The 24,696-nt window shown below is 37.8% G+C and overlaps 1 protein-coding gene across 2 annotated transcripts in view; it reads right to left on the reverse strand.

Annotated features, from left to right (window-relative positions):
* OtopLa (Otopetrin-like a) overlaps nucleotides 1-24,211 on the reverse strand; it is a 62,501-nt gene extending 38,290 nt beyond the window's left edge. Inside the window, exon 1 of one of the 2 annotated variants that reach the window (XM_069499249.1) lies at nucleotides 23,938-24,211. The gene's annotated coding sequence lies outside the window, so the exon portion shown is untranslated. Of the gene's footprint in view, nucleotides 1-3,722; nucleotides 3,742-23,937 lie in introns of those variants that run through there. The other variant, XM_069499250.1, reaches the window with a different exon arrangement.
* Nucleotides 24,212-24,696: the final 485 nt, after the last annotated feature.

Here is a 24,696-nt window from a genome sequence, read left to right on the forward strand (position 1 = left end):
CCGCCATATTACGAGTAGAAACTGTCCTCAGTTATTTCAAGAACGCATAAATAGTAGGTACAGTCGGCTGCAATAAATTGTAAACAGTCAACAGGCAGCAAAATGTCGATCGTCGGCAAACAATCCACTTCCTAGTAATGACGACTGCGTGTCCTCCTTTTCTCGATGCGTTTTAGGTATTTCCGGAAATGGTATACAACAAAACGCACTGGCCTATTTCTTGCCTATAGGTACCTACCTATCTAAAGATAGAAGAATGAAAATATTTTCACCACTAAATGATGCCCATAGTCTCGCCCGCGTGGATTTGGGTTTAAAAAAATCTAATGGGAACTCTTTGATTTTCTGAGCTAAGAAGTATTCTACGCTGGCTGTTACCAATTTCTGTACCAAAATATGTGAAATCGATCAAACTTCTCGTGGGAACTCTTAGATTTTCCGGAATAAAAAGTAGATTATTTCCGTCTTGGGGATGTAAGCTATCTCTGGACAAAACTAAACGGATGAGCCTTTAAAAATCCCGCGGGAACTCTTTAAACTCCGGGATAAAAAGATGACATAGGTCCGTCTCCGGTATACAACCTTTCCCTGTATAGGTACACGTCAAAATCGCAAGCAGACAGACACGATTGTACACACTACCCAAAACGGGTGTAGCTAAAAGACAGGATAGAAAAATAAATTCAAAAATGTTGAGGGATGATAACTAATAGGTAAGTATTTTGTAGTTTGAATATCGAATGTGATACAGAAGCCCTTGGCAACGTGCGTAGATATTAAAATAATGAGGGACATTATAGAGAAAAGTCGAGGAATGGAGAAAATTCAAGGCACAGTTAAATCACAGGGGCAATTATGTTGTCCGCCTTGAAACTAGATAAGTAAGGTTGCCAGTTGAAAGAAATGTTCAGGATTTTCCAGGAATTTCATACTTTATCCTGCGTCCTTCAACAATTATTAAAGTTTAAGGTTGTCTGGCAGGGGGTTGCCAGACACTAAATCTGGCAATGTATGACGTGATTTCTAATACTATTCCGAAGAAAATATAAAAAACTAGCTGATGCCCAAGACTTCGTCCGCGTGGAATTAGGTTTTTCAAAATCCCGTGGGAACTCTTTGATTTTCTGGAATAAAGTAGCCTATGTCACTCTCCAGGTCTTTATCTATACCCATGCAAAAAATCACGTCAATCCGTTGCACCGTTGCGCCGTGATTGAAGGACAACCCAACCAACAAACACACTTTCGCATTTAATTTCAATTTTCATTTATTGCATTTCCATAAACTACATCATATTAAGTATGTACAAAGTATTATGGATAACCAGTTTGGGTGTCGCAATTGACCTTAGTAGGGAGACCGATATTATTATTTATTTTTATGTTCGTCGTTTTTATAATAAGGGTACCTACGGATTACGTTTCATTTACTTTATTACTTTGACGAAAGATTTTACACATTTTTATTATAGACTAGCTTCTGCTTGCGGCTTCGCCCGCGTGGCCTACAGGAAACAAATGGCATTTTTTTTAGAAACAAACATTATAAAATCAGGACGCGCACCCTGAACAGCACCGAATAACCATTTCATCTCTTTAGGGGGGGATTTTCTCATAGTCGTTTCTTAGCTGACACCATTGATGTGGTGACACCTAACCTCAAGAAAAAACCTACGTTCCAAATTTCAAGTTAATAATATCAATAATTAAAACTTTCCCATACAAACTTTCATCCCCTATTTTACCACCCTTATGGGTGAATTTTCCAAAAATCCTGAAACACGTATTTCTTCATTTGTGACCGAGAACCCAAATACCAATTTTCATGCAAATAACTTGAAAAATGACGGACTTTCATATAAACTTCCATCCCCCATTTAACCCACTTAGGGGTGGAATTTCGAAAAATCCTTTCTTAGTGGATATTTACTCTTTACATAGAATAGACCCTCCAAATTTCATGTCTTTAGGACCAGCTGTTTAGGCTGTGCGTTGATATATATGTCAGTCAGTCAGTCAGTCAGTCAGTCAGTCAGTCAGGACTTTGAATTTTATATATATATCTGCCAAAGCCACGATGATCCCAATTTCATAGTCGCTCATCTTTCCTCCCTGTGCTGTGTTGGGAACAATGCGCAGAGAAATTTTCAGCTTTTATAAAATAACGAAGGTCTGACTCTCACAGGCTCTCTCTATATTATACCTACATGAAATACTGAAGTAAATTATGATTTTGGCTCAAAATGTATTTTTTTCTATAAGAAGGTAGGTAGACACAGATTAAAACTATCCAATGAGCTGCAAATCTAATTATAGTTACGTAAAACGTCGTTGTCGTGCTTAAAAAGTACAATACCCATTCCATAAAAGAGCGTGGTAGGAATGTCCGGTAAAAGCGGATTTATTCTTGCTAATACTATCGCCGGGTAAACGTTGGCTGCCGTCCAAACTATTATGGTGACACGTGTCTCTGGCTGTATTACAACCACAATAAACAACTCCATTGCCGCGAACATGATCCTGCTTCAGATGAAAAATTGTAAAATTCCTTTGATTATGTTTAAGTTTCATCATCATCATCAACCAATAGACGTCCACGGCTGGACATAGGTCTCTTGTTGTAGATCTCACCGCCATCCCACTAGGTGGACAAACGAACATCATACCAGTCACAGGGAGCCGCTAGATTCAGCCGGCGCATGGCTGTGGTGTGTGGAAGTCTACAATAGACATAATTATGTCCAGCAGTGGGCGTCTATCTGTTGATAATGATGATGATGATGACTAAGTTAAAAGCAATAGCTAAATTGCAATTGAAATATCATCAATCGCAACCGCGATTAGCAGCGAAGAAGAAAAGGTATAAAAAATTAAAAAGACCTAGTTTCGTTGACTAAAAGTAATACGTATTCAAAAGGTAAAGCGCCAATTGACAATACTGTGGCGGATTTTGAATTATGGCTTATACTTAAAAGGCTTTTAATTAAAACCTGGTCGTTAAAGTAGGTCTTCCTTGGCATTAATGAAGCAGGACTTTTTGTTAGTAGACTTAACAAACTTAATTCATAGAAAAAAAATACTGAGATAAATAATAAAATAACACATAATATTTTAGCAATATACATATTGACGGATTATTAAAGCTATTATTATCTATATTAATATTATAAAGAGGTTCGTTTGTAGGGGGTAATCTTTGGGACTACTGAACTGATTTTGAAATACACTTTTGGCCTATTAAGGTTCAATTTCGTAGGTAACTTTAAAGTAAAACTTGAGGGCTTAGCTTAAAACCGTAAACGCACAATAATAAAAAATACGAAATTAAGACCGTAATTTTACTTCGTGATAATATTACCAGCTACCACTGAAAGGCCAAGGGAATGCCAAAAGTTTCACGAAAAATAATTTTAGGAAGTTGTAAATTTTTTGAAGTAGGTAAGTGGTAGGTATAACAAAATGCATTGATAAAATGGTTAATAATTATGTATAACTAGCTGCCGTGGCGAACTTCGTTCCGCCTACCAGTCGATTCAAATTTTTTAAATTTTTCTCTCCGTAAGAACCGTCCTCGTACTTCAAGGAATATTATAAAAAAAGAATTAGCGAAATCGGTTCAGCTGTTCTCGAGATTTGCGATGAGCAACACATTTAGTGATTCATTTTTATATTATAGAAGATTATTTATATATAATAATAGGTAATTAAACAAGATAAACTCACATCGTGTCAGTGAACTTAACCACTTTTCCGATATGAAAGGCAGGCACAGACTGTACCCACATGACGTGGTAACTACTAACAAAATGCACAAAGTTCACACTAGTTAGTTAGTTTTCAAGTTTTACCTAGGTACTTCGCAACAGAAATAGTAGGTACGAACGTTATTTACACTCAAAATAAATCACTACAAAGCAATGTTCTCGATAATATTATTTAATAACAAACATGAACTACGAGTAAAAACGGCTGTGTTACTACAGTGTTTATACTTTATGGGAACTTTACAGCATTGGAGCTTTGAGCTTACTGCTTACTGTTTTTGTTGGAGTAAGCGAGACAGAATAAAAAAACAACGTAAACTTTCGGCCGACGTCGGCTCCTTCCGTGAGGCGTTGCCTTTTGAGTCTAGACGTTAGTAAAACATGGATATACCTTCTAGGTAGGTACTACAATACCTACATAATACTTTTTAAGTTTTTTTTTTTTAGTTTATAGGCTGCAATCAGATTTACTAGCACGTAATGATGCAATCTTAAATTGAGCGAGCTGCGTGCTTGCCTAGAAGATGCCTATTTACTCTGGACTTGAAGGCGACCTACCTATATTAAAAGTCATAGATTAGTAAGTGGTTATAGTATGCTATAACCATTATAGCATACTATAAAACGTATGCTCTGCAAGCAGGAACGAGAACTCAAACGTAACTTACAGAGTACCTAACTCAAGACTTAACTTTCAAACCCAAAAATATTAGAGATACGAAGGTATTTTACAGGATTATGCATGCAGCATATGAAAATTGTAATCTTATCAGATAGCCAGAGGTAGAGTAAGGCAGAGTGATACTATGTTAAATTAAACATAATTAGTTGTGAGCCTCAATAGCTCAACCGGTAAAGGAGTAGACTGAAAACCGAAAGGTCGACGGTTCAAACCCCGCTCGTTTCACTATTGTCGTACCTACTCCTAGCACAAGCTTGACGCTTAGTTGGAGAGGAAAGGGGAATGTTAGTCATTTAAAATGGCTAATATTCTTTAAAAAAAAAATTAAGATACCTACCTAAATATTTCTAAAATATATGATTCAACCGGGAATTGATAGTAGGCTATTTTAGCGTTTAAACTACCGTGAGTGATTTCCATAATAAATACTATCTGTCCCGGCTATACTCACGTGTGTAGTCGACGTTAGCCCGACTAGAGGCACGCGCCGCGGTTTTGACTGCGGCAGTCAAAACCGCGGCGCGTGCGCGGACGGACTCCCTTGAAAAAGGACCCTCCCTCCCTACGAACCCATACTTCTCCTCCCTTGAAGGAGGAGAAGTATGGGTTCGAAACTAGTCGGGCTAACGTCGACTACACACGTGAGTATAGCCGGGACAGATAGTATTTATTATGATAGTAGGCTCTATGTCAAACAGCCAAAGACATTTGATATTATTAGATAGTATGTAGGTAAGTACCAAAGAATTTTTAAGTACTATGAATGATTACTTTCTAAATCGATGGTAATTAAGTACCTACGTACTTTTAGGAGCGTACGCCAGTCGAAGTCCTAAATTGACGAAATGTAATCGTGCTGTATACCTACTAATTTCTTTTTAACCTACCACCATAGTCTTCTTACCCTGCAGATAAATTTTATGTTAATAATATAGGAATACCTATAATCTCTGTTTTGCCAAAGTTCAAACAAAGTATATCTACCTATTTCGATTTAGTTTTTCATACATACTAATTATATCAAACACGGAATAAATTAAATAGAAAATAGAAACAAACTTCATAAGTCTGTCCACATTAGCATTATCGGATGTAAGATGTAATTCACCATAGTAAACAGATGGGGGCGGCGTGTGTGGGGTTCCGATTGTCCCATAGTTTCGTAATGGCTCACGTCACACGCTGTCACTGAAATAAAAGTCACACAACCGATGACTTATATTATTATCAAAGCTTATTATGTAACGGCCCAAATTAAAGATGAATCCTATCTGTTATCTCAAATCTGTCGATAGGTTACTTAGCAACGTTTTTTTTTTTTTTAATCTTTATTTTATTGGGACTTTTGCCCGACACGGACACGCCAGCCCCATCGTAACCTAAATTACAATCTAAATTTCATAATGGAGTGCAACAGATAGACCCGAAGAGATATTACTGCTTATGCAGGAATATTTAAATAATTGATTTTAAACTTTCTGTTGTCGGTACACTGAGAAGACTCGTAAAACCACCTATGTCATATTTATTCATGTTATATTTCTGCACCAGCATCTCCCTCCGCAAGTTATATCTGCTACACTCCACTAATACGTGCTGGACATCATCTGCCATACCACACGTTGTTACTTATCAAAAATTGTATGGTATTTTTGACAGTAAGTAACTTACTCTGTTATAAGGCCGCGATTACACCTGTAAATTTTACTCACGAAAGTAGCTTACGTTATTAATTGACAACACATTCACTAAGGTAAATGACACTTATAAGTTACTAGCTTATGCTCGCGACTTCGTCCGCGTGGACTATATAAATTTCAAACACCTATTTCACCCCCTTAAGGGTTGAATTTTCAAAAGTCCTTTCTTAGCGGACGCCTACTACGTAATTGCTATCTGCATGCCACATTTCAGCCCGATCCGTCCAGTAGTTTGAGCTGTGCGTTGATAGATCAGTCAGTCAGTCCTTTTATATATTAAAAACATAAGAGTGTTTACATTAGTAAATTTGTCGTAAGTTAATCGTTTAAGCTACTTACGTGATTAAAACTTACAGGTGTAATTGCGGCCTGATATCTAGCTAAAGTCCTAAGCATTTGTTTCTGTGTAGTAGGAACCTTACCTCAGCTCAGACACCTGTTTACTTAATATACTTTATTAAAGTACATGTGCAAGCTGAACATTCGCCGAAAAACTTACAAAACGCACCATTTAAAAATAAAGCGGTGTTTTATTTTGTTTGGAGTTGCTGCGATTGCACCTGCTGTATTAAAAATCCTCGACAGTGCAGGTGCACATCGCTTTGATCATTTTTAGGGTTCCGTACCTCAAAAGGAAAAACGGAACCCTTATAGGATCACTTTGTTGTCTGTCTGTCTGTCTGTCGGTCTGTCAAGGAACCTACAGGGTACTTCCCGTTGACCTAGAATCATGAAATTTGGCAGGTAGGTAGGTCTTATAGGAAAAATCTGAAAACCGTGAATTTGTGGTTACATCACACAAAAAAAATTAAATTGTGGTCATGAACTTATAATTAGTATTTTAAATTTTCGAAGTAAGATAACTATATTAAGTGGGGTATCATAATATGAAAGGGCTTCACCTGTTCATTCTAAAACAGATTTTTATTTGTTTCTATGCATGATAGTTTTTGAATTATCGTGCAAAATGTTGAAAAAATACGACTGTAGTACGGAACCCTCGTTGCGCGAGCCTGACTCGCACTAGGCCGGTTTTTATCTTTTTCGGCTAACAATAACCCGATCGTAAAAAGTCAGATGTTTACATGTGCAGGTAGACCAAAGAGTACCTAAAGGCTTTTTGCTAAATCTAAATTTTTAATTTTACTTACATTATTTTATGTAGAAGCTGCAGCAATCATTCCGTATAAAAAAGAGAGGTATTAACTAATCTAGGCTAATGTAATAAATACGTTCCCAACGACTGCTCTCTTATTTCGGCCACATCATACGGCGGGGGGAGGGCAGCTTAGAAAAGCTCATAGTGACGGGCAATACTGAGGGCAAAAGAACGAGAGGCCGCTCACCAACTAGGTGGTCAGACTAGTTAAAGGGATCCAGCTGGTGTGGATTTTATCACATAGTTAAGATGGCCACCAACAAAAGCCGGTGGAAACAGATAATAATCCATTCGAGGGAAGTTTGCCAGGACCACGATCTTCAGCAATGAAGGAACGACCAGAGAGAGAGAGAGATAATAAATACATGCAATAGGGTATGTCTGTCTGTCCCCGAAAATCAAAGTTTGTGTTTACCCCGAAAATCAAAGTTTCCACAGGATTTTTTAAAATTTAAATCCACGCGGATGAAGTCGGGGGGCATCATCTAGTAATAAATATTTCTTCTTATATATTAGTAGTGTAATAAAAATAATACCCTTTCTTAACCTTTCGTCACTCTTTCGTGAAACGTCTTAACCTACCAGGAAACGGGCAGATGTTTATCTGAGCTAAAAACACATTACGGATCCATTTTTATCGCGGTGCATTATCTCGCTCACATCTATGTTTAGGCCCTAGACAGACAAAATTCGCGACGGCAGCGTGTTACACGCCGCTTCTAGAAATTGTTTATTTCTTCAAGAAACTGTATGAACTATAAAGGCTTTCACACTGAGAAACGCGCGTAGGAGTCGCGTTGTTGCCGCTGCACAATGCAGTGCTTCATACTTCATGCTTCGCACTTTTATTTTTCACGGGATTTTCAATATGTTAAACTGGATGGGCTCACTTATTCTTAAGGCTTCAACAGACAAAACGCACCAACAAAGGGACGCATTACAGTATCACGTTGTCACTAGATATTTATCCATACTATCCAATCATGTAGGTCTGTATATTCATACAAATCCTAAGAATTATTTTAATTCGAAATAGTGTCTGTCTGACCCTGCAGAGATCCGTCAGCCCGGCACTCTGGCATCGGACATAAGATATAATATTAAAAAAACTGTCGTCGGACATAGGATAGTTTTTATCCCTGAAAATCAAAGAGTTCCCACGCGATTTTAAAAACCGAAAATCGTTGCGGATGAAGCCGTGGGCTTCATATCAGTCAAGTAAGTATTAGGAATAAACTAGCTGAGGCCCGCGACTTCTTCCGTGTGGATATAGATTTTTTTATCCGATGGAATAACTTTTTGATTTATCGGGTTTTATTTTCGATCTAAAGCTAATTGGCACCAGCACCAAAAAGTATTATTATGGAACTATATTAACTCTTGTATACATAATATATTCGATAATAAATTAAATTATTTTTTAATGTTTGTGTATTGAAGTCGGTTTTTTTTTTTGTAAAAAAATTTTAAAAGTTGTGTAGATGTTTAGTATAGATAAATATCTAGGGATGCTATAATGACGCGTCGTTTCAGTCGCGCGTTTCGTCTGTCGATGCCTTTAGAGCCGACAGTATAAACCCATTGACCGATGTCGGCAGATACAAACAAACAGTTTCTCGCGTGGCACGTAAAGTTTACGTGACCGGCTGCCATAACAGTAGCATTATAACACGACCACTTTAGTCCTATCACTCCGGGGCAATGTTATCTGAACTGGCTGACATGTAAGCATATTTCGACCCAATATCTGCTGGAACTCCTTTTAACGACTAACAATAGAATTCATAGTCAAAATTGGGGCTTCTTAAGAGAACGATTCAAACGATATGTGTCATATTCAACCTTCATGCAACGCATTAAGGTTGTGTATGATACATATCGTCTGAATTATCAGAAGCCAATGAATTCCGGTTAAGCTTCTTTATTTTAGTCACATTGACATGGCTGATTCTGGCATTTCGCAAAAAATAGCATTCCAAAAATAACCACTTATCTGATTATCACCTATGAATGAAGTTTTTAAGTACCCAAGACGTTTGAGTAATTGGATTTCGGCATGAAAAGATCAACGATATTCGTGTCTACCGGATTCGCAAAAAATTGCCGAATCCGGTAGGTATCAAATGAGCCAGTTCCGCCAGATTTCTGGATTGCAATTCCCACGTATGTTGCATGATGTGCAGCACAGGGACTAAGAGTCTCCAAAGAGCATGCGTTGCTCTCGGCACTCTCAAAGACAGGAAGCGAAGTAACTGTATTGGCTATTGCTTCCATTTGCAGCATTTGCACCCGAATTTCCGATCGCTGGGGAAATAATCTGTAAGTAGGTACCTACTTAATCCATTTTAATCGCGCGCCTACTAGAAGGGTATTGATTGTACCTGGGCGCTACATAAGATAGAACCGACCCTGGAAAATACATTACATGCCCTTTCTAATAAGTAATAACTAATAACATTAGTTTATCTGCATTTCAAAGGGACCAAACACAAGTCGGTCCGACACCGGAAGCAAGTCAACGACCGGCTCATGTAATCATAATAAAATGCGTCTGGCTGTATGATAACATCTTTAATTAACTAAAAAGAAAACTGGTCCAAAACGTACAATCCTGGCTCTGGTGACACTGTGTATAATCCGCGATAGGTTGAGATGACAATCGAGGTATGAGGTGGGGGGACGCCCCGCACTTGCCCGCACCGGGTTAGCGCGGGGGCTATGCAGATGAGCGGGACGTTCCCTCCCCGATTGCCATTTCGACCTGTTGCGTACGATAGATACCACACATCATTGTGTCGCCATGATATGCAAATTATGAAAACGCTTAAGGGGACTCACTTCACTGCTTTCTTCATACAAACGTAGGAGGGAAAATACAACAATATTCGATATTGTACGCACAAAACTAAGAATTATATCGATTTATCTCGTCTTTATCTAGGTTCATTGATATATAAAACATTGAAAAAAATATTGATTTAAAAGTTAAGAGCCTCAAAAGATTCCTTTTTTACACTAAATTTATGACAACTTTGGGCGTAAATAAATAAGATTAGGGATATGAAAATTCTAAAAAAAATTATCATTAGACATAGTTTATTTATTCATTAGTTGAAATAACTTTACTTTGCAAACATAAATTCAGTAGTTTTTTCTCAAAAATACTTTTCCTAAACCCTTGATTTCGGTGAAAATCATCGTGCCTCTCACCTTTCTCATACAATGTCAAGTGAAAAGCAAATAGGTTCGGTCGAGCGTACTGCGTCACCTTAATAGTTATATTTGCTACGTTAGCCTAACGAAGTTCTACGCCCCCGCTGTGTCAGTTGGATAATAATTTCGCTTTTATTTAATTTTCGGACACGACAATGTCTATTAGCGCATGCTATATACCTATGTAGGGTTTTTTTTTTTTTTAATACAATAAAACTTAAAGCTAGCCTTATCTAATTACTATATAAATCATGACCGCGTGGAATGGTGCCAAGAATACTGGCTGCATTTCCGCGCTGGACAGCCAGGCTGATCCGCTGCGCAAAAAATGAGCCAGCCCTTCTGTCTCACCAGTTGAGGCTATTAATCGCGGTGAAATGTCTCGTAAAAATTTTTTAGCACTAAGACTCCATGGCCCCAGGGTCTCCACGGCAAACGGCACAAAAATGTAACTCTCTATAAGAGAGGCATACTTGCGCCGCTTGCCGTTTTCAGCTGTTTCTGCTGCGGCTCCCGGTCTTGATGCTGTCTTCCTGATATGACACGGGGCCAATGTGTCAACGCAAGTTGCGTCCCACATTAGCGCCCGTCCCCGTTCCCAGGGAACCAGCGTCAATCCATCAGGTCTCTTGCCATCATCCCGACTAATCCCTGCCGGCTCAATGAGCGCAGGAATATTTATGGTGGCAAGAGCTCTTTTAATTGTATCGTTAAGAGAGCCATGCCTAAACAGCCTACCGGAGCTCCTTTGGCAAGAGAGTCCGTGGATTCCAAATTTATCAACCTCTTTTCCACACGGACATCTGTGCTGATGGCACAGTGGTGTTCCCAATCTGAGACCTAGAGCCACACGAAAACTTTCGTTATCTAAAAGTGTGCCGAGATTTTTTGATGGCAAGGCATGCAGCCAATACCCAGATTCCTTTTCGGATAATGCTAGAAGCCTGGCACGATCTCTGTCACTTGTAAGATTTTGAACCAAATTCGTATGTGTCAGTTGAACCAATGGCAAATCCCAAAGTTTTTGTGTAGTACGTTCCTTCGGGATGTCGACATTGGGACATCTGACCTTCCAACTCTCTAGGGCCTCTGTGGCATAGGTCAATGATGAATTGGATTTGAGAATTTGAGAGCTAAGCTCTTGTAGGTATATTTTAGGGTAGTCATATGGATTGTAACTAAGCAAAAAGGCTGCCTATTCTTTATTATCTGAATTACTAGGTACCATCGGCCATGATTCACCTAGTATTTTTTTTAATAATAAATCCTAGCTGATGCCCGTGACTTCGTCCGCGTAGATTTAAGTTTCATAAATCCTGTGGGAACTCTTTGATTTTCCGGGATAAAAGTAGCCTATGTCACTCTTTTATTTTTTATTATTCAGATACAAGTTAGCCCTTGACTGCAATCTCACCTGGTGGTAAGTCTCAGATTGCAGTCTAAGATGATAGCGGGCTAACCTGGAAGGGGTATGGCAGTTTTTATTAAACCCATACCCCTTTGGTTTCTACACGGCATCGCACCCGAACGCTAAATCGCTTGGCAGCACGGGTTTGCCGGTAGGGTGGTAACTAGCCACGGCCGAAGCCTCCCACCAGACCAGACCAGAAATTTAGAAATTATAAAATTCCAAACCCCTGCCAGGAATCGAACCCGGGACCTCCCACTATTAAGACCACAGCGCTCACCACTGCGCCAGGGAGGTCGTCAGAACTCTCCAGCTTTTCAACTGCATCCTTGCGAAATTGCAGGTCAATCATTGCGATGTGATTGAAGAACAAACCAACAAAGAAATACTTTCGCATTTATAATATGGTTAGTGATGGCTTATTTTTACCAAAACGGAGACCAAATACCTTAACCTTAACAAGATATGAAAGCGAGGGAGGCACCCTTTGCAAAAAGAGTCTATAGACGTCAAAGAAATGTAACAACCAATGTTTACGAAGGATAACAAGATAAGTAATATTATAAAACCCTCTTTCGCACCATCATCGCCTTCCATAATATAGTATGTATGAATATTGTACATAATATTATGGAGGTACAGGTGTGATTAGGTCTGATATAGGTATACCTATACCTAGGTACACTTTACGGCGCGCGGGGCAATATCCGGCAGGGCGTGCCTACATGTTGCATATTGATGCTCCATTGACAGCTCATGCTGCAAGTTTATTGCCGTAAGTAAAACATATTCAATGCTTCATAGCTATGGAAATTGCATAGGCCATGGCCTTTTTAATCAACGACAAAAGTTTTTTTTATTTTAGTTTACTGCTTGATCGTGTAAGTATAGCAGAAGTTATACCTAAACCAACTCAACAAGTGTCTGACTAAGACTGGAAAAATCTGCGGAAAACACGTACGGATTTCGCTCTGATGTCTCGTAAGGAATTGTTAAGCAAGTGCTCTTTCTGTCCGGATAAAATACCAAAGAGAATTTCCGTGCGCGGAATTAGTTTTCAATTTTCCGCTTAGTGTCTGGTTTAAATCAGCCCAAATCATCCAAAGAAATGGATTGCGCAAGTTTCGAAATATTATGTTCTCAATCTCATATCTTAAATTACAGCTGAGTGGTGTTTATTGACTTGGTATTGACAAACAATAATGTAATTGATGAAAGATGCATGTGTGCGGTCATTTCTTATGAAGACATATCAATTTACAAACTTTTCAACCCGTGTATTTGCAGTGTTTTTAATTAGCCTCATGAATATGTAAAAGGAACCTTCTTATGATATTATTATTCTAAAAACTGACTGACATCTGAACTACCGTAGAGGTTCAAACATAATTAATATTAAAGAATAAAAAAAAGATAAGGTGGTTACGCACTCATCCGATCCGATTCCGAAAAATACGTTCCGAAGTAGTCATAGAACTATTTATATGGTAGCTTATGACATTTATGAGATAAACATTTTTTATATATCCTTATTTTCACGGATTCAGATCGAATGAGTGCGTGATCACTCTAAGACGTAAATGGAGAAAATTGGAATTGAGATTGTATTCCTATTATTTACCTAATACTTTACGTTTCTCTATCAAAATTTGTGAGTAAGTAAGTAGGTACATCATAAAAATATGGGTACGAGTTACCTAACTGCCTGTACCTAAATTCAAGAGAGCGTCGTAATCAAATTCTTGGCAACGCACACCCTTTGGCAAGTGCAAGGGTGCAAACCGCCCCGAGGTCAACGACCGAACCAAAACAACGCCGCCACCTGTAGCCCGATACGGGCTTTTGTTGCTGGGATTTAAAACGATCGATGGCTATTACAGCTTACTTCTATTGTAGTATTGCCATAAAAGACAGTAAAATGCGGTGTTTGATCTTAGTACCTATTAGATAACACTAGAGTTTTTTTTTGTTTAGGCACTACTTCTCTACATAGTATAAAATAAAGTCGCTTCCCGCTGTCTGTATGTATGTATGAACGCGTAGATCTTTTAAACTACACAACGGATTTTAATGCGGTTTTCACCAATAGATAGAGTGATTCAAGAGGAAGGTTTATAGGTATAGTTTAATTCTCAAAAAAATAGAGATCCCTAGGGATATTGAAATAATGTGAATTAGGTCGGAAAAATCCTCTCATTTGAGAGTTTCCGAGGCGTGCGCAGCGCCTATAATCTCCTCACTGACATCACATTAGTATCTACATTGCACCCATGCGAAGTCGGGGCGGGTCGCTAGTTAGGTTATAAAAATAGCTATTAATTACACATTTGTCGGCAATGACACGCGGAATGCAAAACATTTTAGAATATATTATTATAAATGCGAAAGTGTGTTTGTTTGTTGGTTTGTCCTTCAATCACGTCGCAACGGTGCAACGGATTGACGTGGTTTTTGCATGGGCATAGATAAAGACCTGGAGAGTGACATAGGCTACTTTTATACCGGAAAATTAAAGAGTTCCCACGGGATTTTTAAAAAACCTAATTCCACGCGGACGAACAAAAAAAGGTAAAACCATTTTTCGTTACCGTTCCGTACCGTTTGTTCCGTTACCTAACTTGTCGCTTGTGATAATAGAATGTGAAGTGTGTAAAACGCTTGTCACTTTTCGGTATTTAGTTGGTAGGTGTTTGAATTTGATCTTAATTTTTCAAAGCTCTCCTTTTGAAGGTGAGTAGGGTTCGCCTTTTGTTTTTTGACCCTTATCAGAGCACCCTACACTTTTTTTGTCAATACCCACTTCTAATTTCTAAGCGAACTCCTTTATTGATTGACTAAACCTTGTACCGAAATACAAGGACTATACACATCAAAGCCGCCGGCTTTACATGGATGATCATTGATTGCAAAGTCGGCAGCATTGTATGGCATGTCTGCGAATATATTAGGTATGTTTTTTAGGGTTCCGTACCTCAAAAGGAAAAACGGAACCCTTATAGGATCACTTTGTTGTATGTCTGTCTGTCTGTCTGTCAAGAAACCTACAGGGTACTTCCCGTTGACCTAGAATCATGAAATTTAGCAGGTAGGTAGGTCTTATAGCAGACATTAGGGGAAAAATCTGAAACCCGTGCATTTGTGGTTACATCATCGAAGTTTATCAAGTGTATCATATGAAAGAACTCCATCTGTGCATTCTAAAACAGATTTTTAAACATCATAGTTCTTAATTATCGTGCAAAATGTCCAAAAAATACGACTGTAGTGCGGAACTCTCGTTGCGCGCGCCTGACTTGCACTTGGCCGGGTTTTTGTTATCGCTGGGGAAAATGCAATTAGACATCCCGCACAAAAGCGAGTATGAAAGACATAACCTCACTGGCTCTGCCAGGATAGCCACTGAAAAATCCAGCGGCACAGTTCACGTCAAGTATGACGACGTTGGACCGCCACGGGTTTGCACCTATGTTCTATGGTAATGGCGGAAGAAGGTGAGCATAACGTCTCCTTCTTACCTCCTGTCGTTTTCTGCGGTGCGGGTGAGCGTCCTGCTCATCATGATGATCATGGTTACAAGTTCCGGCCACCAGCAAACCTATGCGACGTGCTAGTAGAGGGTTTTGAAAGAATATTGGTTTGACTACTACTTTGGTTTGATTACTACCTTTACAGTGATATATTCACTTGATTCAACTTGCACTTGCACAAGCACTTGTGAAAGTTTATCTAAATATATAAAAGGAAAAGGTGACTGACTGACTTACTGACTGACAGATCTATCAACGCACAGCTCAAACTATTGGATGGATCGGGCTGAAATTTGGCATGCAATTATGACGTAGGCATCCGCTAAGAAAGGGTTTTTTAAATTTCAACTCCTAAGGGGGTGAAATAGGGGTTTAAAATTTGTGTAGTCCACGCGGACGAAGTCGCGAGCATAAGCTAGTTTGATTAAATAATCATTCTACTCATCATATAATTATTATTCAGTTTGCAATTTGAGCTTAAAATTAGTTTGGAAGCGCCCAAAGCGTAACAGGATTGAGAACTGTATTGCATGAACGATGACCTAAAAAGATTTTATTGCGCGCTGGGAGAAAAGTTTTTATGGCAGCTTTTTAAACATTCGGTTTGGATTCATACAATATCGCATACGGTATTATTTAATGCAGTTCATATAATTCCAGAGCTTTTTTATTGTGACATAAAATAAGTTAAGTGTATAAAAGGCAATCTAGATAAAAGCTTTCCTTTCATACAACTGTTTCGTGACTTATTCAAGATCCACCCGGTTTCGCTCTGGTGAAATTTGATGTAATTAGGTTCTTATAGCTATCTATCCATAATAATATATAGCCCTATATTACTGCCGACTAAAGTAGCTTTCTATGTGAAAGAAATTTTAATAGTAAAATCCCGTGGAAACTCTGATTATCCGATATAGAAAGTAATTTACGTTCGTGTCCAGGACACAAGCTATCTTTGTACTATATTTCGTCAAAATCGATACATAAAAATTGGAGATAGACAGACATACTTTCCCTTTATAATATTAGTATGGATAACATGCTTATATTCCATCATTAAACTCTAAAAGACCTGCCCCTACGTGTTACTCACTAATTTATCAACAAGAGCAGTCGAAATAGAGAGAACAAAAAGCGCTCCCCACACAACCCTCCGATTCCAAGCCAGATTAATTAGACGCCGATAGTAGCAGCGAGACGCCAACCTCGCACTTGTATAGTCATTGAGTTAACCTGGTTAAACCATGGAGCAACAGACCTACGTAGTGGCTCTAGTTATAAGTGTTTTTTCAAGTAAACTATAAGTAAATCTGCTATTTAGTACGTACGCTTTCTTGACAGATTTACGGTGTCAATTTTTAATGATAAAAACTTAGCTAGGTAGTACTTCAGAGTTGGGCATTATCGATGCGATGATTGGTTCGAAGCCTGTGGATGCGATTACAAAGACTTTAAACTAGCGCGCACCACGGAAATTTTCCGGACGTTTTTTTACGACCTTGCACCGGAAGGCGCAGCGTTGAAAGACCTCCCACTAGAATTTAGATGGACGGACGACATCTGACAAGTCGCAAGGAGTAGGAAGCAGTAGTACCTTATACTAGAGCAGTAATAGACTACTGCTCTAGTATAATATCAACTCTCTGTTCACATACAACGAGGGGCTGATCATATACAATATTTAAACACGGTTCCAATGACAGTAATATAACCCTTAAATAACAAGCAGTAGAGTACATATTTCAATAACAAATTCATTTTCCCGAGTAGGTAGTTACCTATAGTTGGCTAAGCAGCAATTACATTATTTGCCGAATCCATTGAAGGAGTATTTTTTACTGGCATTGGTGGTAATGAATACGACTTTTTATACTTATTCAGGCCAAATGTTCATATTTATTTTATTTTACAAACACAAAACTTGGAATATTTTAAAATAAAATATTACTTAGGTAGGTAGGTAGGTAACTAGTAGGTACCTATCTATATTTTTCATCACGATTCTATGTTATTCTTGTTTTTAACAAAGCTATATAGCGTCCACTTTCAACATAACTAGAGTCAGTAGGTATATTTTAACCAGTCAATATGCGTAACCACTAACCATGGCATTTACAATTAGGTACCTGCTGTACTGGTTAACTATCGGTTAAATAAAGTTATGTCACTCGAGAGAAAGGACACAGTACCTATTGTATTGGCCTTAAATGTTAATTACGGCACCAAGGTTATCAAACTTAAGACTGTCGTCGTCGTCGCATTCGACGGCAGCAGTTAACCCTGTCGTCGACAAAGTTTGTCTGTACATTAGTTAGATTACAGCGCTAAGAGCGCCTTCAAATTCGAAAATTCCGCGCGGAGGCAGCGGCTGCATCTGCGCTGCTTTGTAAAAGCGCAGCCGCGCATCAGTTCATCGATCGAAACTAAACATAAGTAGCTACAAACATAAATGATGCTTGAACCTAGTGACAGCAGCTCGGCCGCAGCGCTGCAGCCGCGCTGTCTCCGCGCGGCACTTTGCGGCTAGTGCCTTTACCAGAGCACCTACTAGTTTGAAAACCTACATTTAAGATTTAACACGATATATAAAGTGTACTAGCCGATACCCGTAAATTCGTCCGCGTAGATTTAAGTTTTTAAAAATCCCGTGGGTACTCTTTGATTTTCCGGTATAAAAGTAGCCTATGTAACTCTCCCAGGTCGCAAAAAGTCACATCGATCCGTTGTGCCCCTCGCGCCTCTTTACTCGCCTTCTACACTCCTGTCCCTGCCGGACTGCCGTGGCCGTCGCCGTTATTTTAATTTCGTGATATCGCCTAAGATATTATTCTAAACGGATTTAGGTTCTTTGAAATTCCGTGGGAACTCTTTAATTTTCCGGGATAAAAAGTAGCCTATGTCCTTCCCCGGGATAAAAGCTAACTCTATACCAAATTTTATCAAGATCGGTTGAACTGTTGGGCCGTGAAAAGCTAGCAGACAGACAGACAGACACACTTTCGCATTTATAATATTGGTATGGATAAACACAAAAGTGTTCGTTATTACGTTTCTCTCACTATAAATACACCATTGAGCAGACCATGAACCATTGGCCTTGGTTGCAATACCAGTTGAGAAGTATAATTTGTGTTAGATTCACAAATTCTTGCATACTGGTCGAACAAGTTCCTCGTTGTAGTATTACGTAAGTACCTACTGGCATATCCGCAATTATTTTCATATCAACCACATAAACTTGAACTTGATACCTACTGACTATATATACAATTAAAATCAATACAAATCAAAGACACTCAAGAAATCTATAATATCAGTTTGTCTGTTTATGTTATTTTAGAAATAGAAAAATATTAAGATAAACTTTTACATTAGGTATTTACACAAGAATTTACAAGTGGTTTTGAATCGTCACTGAATTTAGGTACCACTGGTTTATAATGTCCTTCCCACCGAGAAAAGCCAGCAAGAAACTCAACAGTTGCTCTTTTCAAATAGGTATTCAATTTACCTACAATATCATGCCCATGTAAGTACATACCTACTAAGTATTTTGTAGTCCCGTGCATTGCTGGAGTAAGTGCGAGTCAATTTCACGCGCTTTATGTTAAATACTAGCTTACGCTCGCGACTTCGTCCGCGTGGACTACATAAATTTCAAACCCCCATTTAACCCACTTCGCGGTGGAATTTCGAAAAATCCTTTCTTGGTGGATACTTACTCTTTACAAAGAACACACTCTTTCATGTCTCTAGGACCAGCGGTTTAGGCTGTGCGTTGATATACTTTACTTAGTTTTATATAAACAGATTTTGTTTTTGACTAAATAAGTATGTTGTTTGTAGAAAACTAAACTGAATGAGAATAACTTCCACAGTTCTAAAGCATACTTAATACTTACCTATTATTTTCAGACCTACTGCCACAAAGTAGGACTACTGCTAAGTCAAAATTCGGTTGAGTTAAACTCCGGTTTAACTTCAGCGTACCCGAATTTCAAGTAGGCAAAGGCATGGGCATGAGCTAGTTAGAAGTAACTAAATTATTGCAGCATAAGATGATAATAACAACAATTTAATATGCGATCATCACACTGCACCTGGTGATAATTGCCTTCAGCTTAACGTAATAATAATACAAACAATAATCGAAGCCTTATAAAAATCGCATACCTACTTCATAGTTCTAAGGCAGTGTCTACTGGCAAGTTTTTTGCAGAAGTTAGATATCATGTGCTATCAGTGTGGCTAATTATGTTGTACACGATATCAAAATAAACTAAAACAACAGATTTAATTGTATTGTTATCTTCTACATAATCCTATGGTATGATAAGAAAGGGCTTTACCTGTAAATTCTAAAACAGACTTTTATTTATTTTTATGCATAATAGTTTTTGATTTATCGTGCAAATTGTCGAATAAAATACACGAGTACGGAACTCTCGGTGCGCGAGTATGACTCGCCTTGACCGGTTTTTTACAACTTATACGTAACTTATCGACAGATTACAGATCCGTTAGCCACATCGTCATGTCAGTGTCAATGACGTGAAAATGAATTTCCAGAGATAGCTGCCGCAAGTTTTATAGCTAGTGGACAACTGGCATTATTTCTACTGATTTCCAACTTCTGACGTAGGTACTTTAAACAGCTAATAAAAAATGTGTAACATTAAGAACATGCAAGCGTAACATAGCGTGTCACATATGAATTAAAACGATTACGATATGAAACAATAGAATGAACGTCATTGTGGCAGAAAAATAAAGAAACAATACGTTTACAAATTGTGAGAACTTCTTGGATAAGTAGGTAGGTAGTTAGGTTAAAAGCCTTTAGTCGCGAACCTTGAATTTTATGATAATATGTGTTATAATAAAATACGTTAATATGAACATGGGTAAATTGACAGGTTTTTAAGAGTTTTAGTTTGTAGCAAATTGGCGAATTTATAAAAATGGAAATAGGTAGAAAGATTCCTTGTGCAAATAAACTTATAATATTTATTTTTTTATTTTTTTAAAGAATATTAGCCATGTTAAATGACTAATATTCCCCTTTCCTCTCCAACTAAGCGTCACGCTTGTGCTAGGAGTAGGTACGACAATAGTGCAACGGACGGGGTTTGAACCGTCGACCTTTCGGTTTTCAGTCCACTCCTTTACTGGTTGAGCTATTGAGGCTCTAAAAATTGGTTTTGATCGTCAAAAAATCTACCTCTGTAACTGGTTCGGGTATATTATCTATACCTAATACAATATTATATTGAGTAAGTATAGATAATTTAGTTAAAAGTAGATGATTATAAGCAGAAAGTTAGGCATAGGTACGTTATTCTATAGCCCATTTCTAAAAAGCAAAATTGTGTAAGGCAACATAATGAAAATCATGTATACTTACTAAATGCGACATAGGAGATAAAGGTAGGCTATTTATTTAGAAAATGTATAGTGAAAGAAGAACACAATGCAACATGTATGTCATTAATGGATGAGAAAATAAAATAAAAAGTGGTCTGTCATAATACGCATAGCTAGAGTTCCGTAGCCATGCTAGTTGCTAAAAACTTTGCGGTGATTATTTCCTAAACGGTAGTTTTTTCAAAATCGGCCTAAGAAACCTAATGGTTTTAAAATACCTACTTAACACAAACTTATTTTTGACTCCCGCTTTCCATGTTTAGGAGAAAAAAAAAATTTTTGTATCTCTAATTAGAATCTAATTAGAATTATCTATAGAGTTTTATTGAGCTATATAGATAGAGAATATGACACAAACAGATGGACAGACGGACTGGATGAAACTATAAGGGGTTACTTGTTTTACTACGGAGCCCTAAAAAGGTGAAATCACTGAAGCCAGCCTTGCACTAGAGGCCTTGATATGAGACAACAATACGCAATTTAAATGCGAAGTGGCAATTCGGTCAAGACTGATCAAGAGTCAATTAAAATTTGCCTACGTACAGTCCTATGCATTCATTGACATGTATTACAGTCACAGAGAATTCAACCTCAAGAGTAGGTCCGCATATACAAGATTTTGCATGAAAACAAAATCGTAAAATGTTGGCGGGGGACAGGGGAGAATGCTTTGTTGTGATTGGTTTACTCAAAAGTCACGTTATCAAGACAATGTGAGGAATGAGGGTACCGAACGGGGTTGGGCCGACTTTTATGCTAAGCAACTGCTTAAGCTTGGCGATCGCTGATGTCTCGCTATTAGGCGTCTATAGGTGGTGGTCTATGATTACAGTGCATTAAAAGATTTTATCGCACATTTTTATTGACCAGTGTCCTTTGTTCCTTCTTCAATAGACTTGAATATGAGCTATATATTGAATGAGCTGATGCCCGCGACTTCGTCCGCGTGGAATTAGGTTTTTTAAAATCCTGTGGGGACTCTTTGATCATTCGGGATAAAAAGTAGCCTATGTCAGTCTCCAGGTCTTTATCTATACCCATGCAAAAATCACGTCAATCCGTTGCAACGTTGCGACGTGATTGAAGGACAAACCAACAAACAAACACACTTTCGCATTTATAATAAGGGTAGGTACTGATAATGATTGATATTTATTACGATAAATGTTTGCTTCGACAACTTCATCACAGATCGATGTTCTGCGGTGGGGCGCCGTTACCAGCGTCTATATCAATCTGCGGTTACAGTGACCCCCAGATGAGTAGGATTCTTGAAACAAGAATAGGTATAAACATCTTATTTACTTGGCTATTCATTCCCATGTAACTAATTACAGACATGTAGAATGAAAAAGGACTTTTAACCACGACACCAGTGGCAGGCTATCGTAGTCGGTAAACAGTCGTACTAAGTATAAAACAGAACACAGCACAGTAGACGTAAGTAATTACCACAAAAATACGATAACCTAAAACCTAGAATCTAGATGTCGGATAAAAACTGGTGTTACTAAATGCAGTTGTCTGCACTAATATAACAAAATAAGTTATAAGTTACGACTCAAACGCCTTGAGTCATAACTTAAGTATAAGTTTACCCACCACAGAGAAGTTCTTGAACATACCTATTAAAAAACTTACTTCTCGACCGGGGGGTCGATCAAAATGGTTTTAGCGTTATGCATGCATAAATAAATAACAAGACATCATTAAAATACCTACATTTAGTTACAGACAGATAAGTATATATACCTAAAATTAAAAGTAACATGCACATCATTAAAAGACTTTAATGATATATCGACAAATAATTCTAAAATAATAATTAGGTAGGTATACTAGATACTAAGCATAAATCTTATGACTGCAATCTACACTAATATTATAAAGAGGAAAACTTTGTTTGTTTGTTTGTTTGTTTGTTTGTTTGTTTGTTTGTTTGATTGTACTGAATAGGCTCAAAAACTACTGGACCGATTTTAAAAATTCTTTCACCATTCGAAAGCTACATTATCCACGAGTAACATAGGCTATATTTTATTTTGGAAAAAAATAGGGTTCCGTAAGATATTTGGGTTTTTCGGACACAAGGTGTAAAAAATCAACCAGAAAAGTTACTTATTTTGCGTACGCTGCCTAAACTATAAAAGATAGAACCATAAAATGTTCTAATTAATTGTAGATCTTATAAATATCTACAAAAAAGTCCGCGACACACTATACCCATCTATGTCGAGTGAGGCACAGCAACCATTTTTTTATTTAAATATAATAATAATAATATTATAAAGAGGAAAACTTTGTTTGTTTGTTTGTACTGAATAGGCTCAAAAACTACTGGACCGATTTTAAAAATTCTTTCACCATTCGAAAGCTACATTATCCACGAGTAACATAGGCTATATTTTATTTTGGAAAAAAATAGGGTTCCGTAAGATATTTGGGTTTTTCGGACACAAGGTGTAAAAAATCAACCAGAAAAGTTACTTATTTTGCGTACGCTGCCTAAACTATAAAAGATAGAACCATAAAATGTTCTAATTAATTGTAGATCTTATAAATATCTACAAAAAAGTCCGCGACACACTATACCCATCTATGTCGAGTGAGGCACAGCAACCATTTTTTTATTTAAAAATCTTGAATTTTTTTTGGACTACATTTAAACGCGTTTATTTTACTCATGCTATTAATCCTTATCAAAATAAATGATTTCATCACTAAGAACAGTTTATGGAGATAATATTTGGTCTTTGAATGATTAAAATTGGACGTTTGAGAGGTAATGTCGTTAAGTTTGTTTGTAGGGGGTAATCTTTAGAACTACTGAACCGATTTTAAAAATTCTTTCACCAGTAGAAAGCTACATTATTCCTGAGTGACATAGGCTATACGGGATCTTTAAAAACCTAAATCTACGCGGGCGAAGCCGCGGGGATCAGCTAGTATAATATAAGCTGAAAAAATAAAACTAGACAACATCTTGGAGCATATCTCAATACAACGTTATAAAGTCTAGCTAAGAAAAGGTAAAAAAATCAGCAAACACAATGCTTACGTTTTCATTTTCCCGACTCGAAACTCACTAATAGAAAAGTCCCATTGTCCATTCAACGTTGTAAAGCCGCGAACTCACTGTCTACACGAAAACGTTCCGAATTCGAAATCGCTTGTCTATGGTTGGCACACTTTTAACAAAAGATCATAGAGTGACGGCCGGTAATGGCCGCGTTTAATACGTGATTATAGTTTTAAATTAGATTTATTTATGCGCGCTCCAATTCGTGGTGCTAGCGCGCGTTCAAGACCAAAGCTCGGAGCCAACTCGCGGTTGATTCTCGTTGTTTGTTGCTACGGATCTATAGCTACAAGCCTATGGGGTCCTTTGTGCCGTGGAAGCCAGACACGCGAACCCTCCTCCCGTAACTAAAATTCCTCTATAGCTATAGCTTCCCTCTATTTCCCATCGATTTTCGTCCATTCAGGTTTCACGTGTAGAGTAAAACTCCGTACGTTTTGATGGCGATGCCTGTTTATTCAAAAGAGTTTCTACATTTATGCTTATTTTAGCTAAGTACTTTGCTAGGCAATTGTTTTTAAATCTCAACATCCCTTCTTTAGGTACATATTTCATAAAATTAGAGACATCTTGTTTATTTAAATAAATGTTTATTGTACTTAAGCCCGAATACAGAAATGTCTCTGGGTTGCTGGGTTGTCTTATTTTTGTTATTTATCTCATGTTTTTTGCCATTTTCATACAATAAAATTAACATAATAATATGTCAAAAGTTGCCATCGTTTGGAACGTTCCTGA

Source organism: Maniola hyperantus, chromosome 6, assembly GCF_902806685.2.
Source record: "Maniola hyperantus chromosome 6, iAphHyp1.2, whole genome shotgun sequence".
Lineage (NCBI taxonomy): Eukaryota > Metazoa > Arthropoda > Insecta > Lepidoptera > Nymphalidae > Maniola > Maniola hyperantus.